The 2,741-nt window shown below is 40.0% G+C and overlaps 1 protein-coding gene across 1 annotated transcript in view; it reads right to left on the reverse strand.

Annotated features, from left to right (window-relative positions):
• DNAH9 (dynein axonemal heavy chain 9) overlaps positions 1 to 2,741 on the reverse strand; it is a 450,622-nt gene that overhangs the window by 23,925 nt on the left and 423,956 nt on the right. The gene's annotated exons all lie outside the window — the stretch shown is intronic.

Raw genomic sequence — 2,741 nt, forward strand, 5'->3', positions numbered from 1 at the left:
GCTGCCCCATAGGGTTTCCAAGGAGCGACTGATGGATTCAGACTTTTGAATTAGCCTTTTGGTTAGCAGCTGAACTTTTAACCACTGTGCCACTGGGCTCCACCTCTCACCGAGGTAAATGGTAATAACATTGTTTATCTGTTAGACTCCCCGCAAGGCACTTTACACAATTATTGCATGATTGATAAAGTAAACCTGTTTAAGTCATTGGTAGTAGACATAATAGATAGTTTCTTTGCTCAAGAGAAACATCTGTGCTTGGTTCTTTCAGCCTCCATTACATTTTCCTGAACCTCAAAAAACAAACACACGTACATACACACAAATCCAAATCCATTTCCTATGAGTCAATTCCAACTCATAGCACCCCTACAGGACGGAGTAGAACTGCCTAAAGGGTTTCCAAGGCTGTAAATCTTTATGAAGCTGACTGCCACATCTCTCTCCTGCAGAGCAGCTGGTGAGTTTGAATCCCAACATTTTGGTTAGCAGCTGAGAGCTTTAACCACTGCACCACCACCAATACCAGTTGCAGTGGAGTCCACTCTGACCCGACTCATGGTCACCTATGCAGGTCAGATTAAAAGTGTGCTCCATACAGTTTTCTTTTTTTAGATTTTATTTATTTTATTGTTATTGTTGAGAATATACACAGCAGAACATACACCAGTTCAATAGTTTCTACATGTACAATTTAGTGATATTGATTACATTCTTCAAGTTGTTCAACCATTCTCATTCTCCTTTCTTGAATGGTTCCTCCCTCATTAACATAAACTCACTGCCCCCTAAGCTTCCCATCTAATCTTTTGAGTTCCTGCTGTCAATTTGATAGCAGGTAGATAGTTCTTAAAAGAGCATAATACTCAAGGCATTATTTTTTAATAGTTAAGCTAAACTACTGTTTGGTTTTAAGAAGAATACAGGGGATATTTTTGGTTTAAGGTTTAAAGATTATCTCAGGGCGATAGTTTCAGGAGTTCATCCAACCTCCATGGCTCCAGAAAGTCTACAGTCCATGAGAACTTGAAGTTCTGTTCTGCATTTTCTTTTTGATTAGGATTGTTCTATGGAATCTTTGATCAAAATGAACGTATTGGTAGCCGGGCACAATCCAATTCTTCTGGTCTCATGGCAAAGAAGGAAGTTGTTCATGGAGGCAATTAGCCACACATACCATATCTTCCTCCTATTCCTGACTCTCTTTCTTCCTCAGCTGCTCCAATTTTTGTGCCTTGGATGGCCGCTTGCAAGCTTTTAAGACTCCAGGTACTGTGCAACGAACTAGGAGGTAGAACAGAGGTACTAAACCTGTGCTTATGCCAATTAACTGGATGTCCCATGAAACCATGACCCCAAACCTCCAAACCAAGGAAACAAACCCCATGAGGTGTTTGGTTGTACACAAGCAGCCTCAGCAGCTACTGTTTATTGTTGTTGTTGTAAATATATCTGTCATGGATTGAATGGTGTCCCTGAAAAATATCTGTCAACTTGGCTGGGTCATGATTCCCAGTATTGTATGATTGTATACCATTTTATAATCTGATGTGATTTCCTTATGTGTTGTAAACTCTATCACTATGATGTAATAAGATGGATTAGCGGCAGTTAGACTGATGAGGTCTACAAGATTAGATAGTATTTTAAGCCAATCTCTTTTGAGATATAAAAGAGAGAAGCAAGCAGAGACATATGGGAACCTCACACCACCAAGAAAGCAGTGCTGGCAGCAGAACCTGAGGTTCCTGTGCAGAGAAGCTCCCAGACCAAGGGAAGACTGATGACGAGGACCTTCCTCCAGAGCCAACAGAGAAAACCTTCCCCTGGAGCTGATGCCCTGAATTTGGATTTGTAGCCTACTAGACTTTTAAAGCCATCCACTTGTGGTATTTCTGTTATAGCAGCACTAGATGACTAAGACAGTATCTATCACACAACTTTGCCAATGCAACTTTTTACAAGTGTACAACTTATTGACAGCACTTAAAATAATCAGCTGTGCAACTCTACCCTTAATCAATGTGACATTTCCGTCACCGTTAACCCTCTCTTTCCCCTTCCCTCCCACCCCTGGTAACCAATGATAAACCCTGATCTCTATACATTTGCCTTTTCTCATCTTTTTATGTAAGTAAAGTCATACAATATTTGTCCTTTTGTGATTGACTTGTTTCATTCAGCATAATGTCTTCTAGCTCCATCCATACTGTAGCATATATCAAGATTTCACTTCTCCTACTGGCTGAGCAGTATTCCATTGTATGTATGTACCACACTGTGTTTATGCATTCATCCACTGATGGGCACTGAGGTTGTTTCCACCTTTTGGCTATTGCGAATGGTGCTGCAATGAACACTGGTGTACAAGTCTCTGAATCTCTGCTTTCAAGTCTTTTGGGTATATACCTAGGAGTGGAATTGCTGGGCCATATGGTAGTTCTATTTTTAATTTTTTGAGGAACTGCCACAGTTTTCCACAACGGCTGTACCATTTTGCATTCCCACCAGCAGTGGATAAGGGTTCCAATTTCCCCACATCCTTGCCAATATTTATTTTCTGTTTTTTTTTCTTTTAAATCTTAGCCATCCTAGTGGGAGTGAAATGGTATCTCATCGTGTGTGTGTGTGTGTGTGTGTGTGTGTGTGTGTTTTCAGGTTTTAAACTTTTTATTTGCATATAAAAAATTGTGCATTCCAATAATTAAAATCATTTGAACAAAAAAATGGCATTCTGATTA

The sequence above is a fragment of the Trichechus manatus genome, unplaced genomic scaffold (genome assembly GCF_000243295.1).
Source record: "Trichechus manatus latirostris isolate Lorelei unplaced genomic scaffold, TriManLat1.0 scaffold00040, whole genome shotgun sequence".
Lineage (NCBI taxonomy): Eukaryota > Metazoa > Chordata > Mammalia > Sirenia > Trichechidae > Trichechus > Trichechus manatus.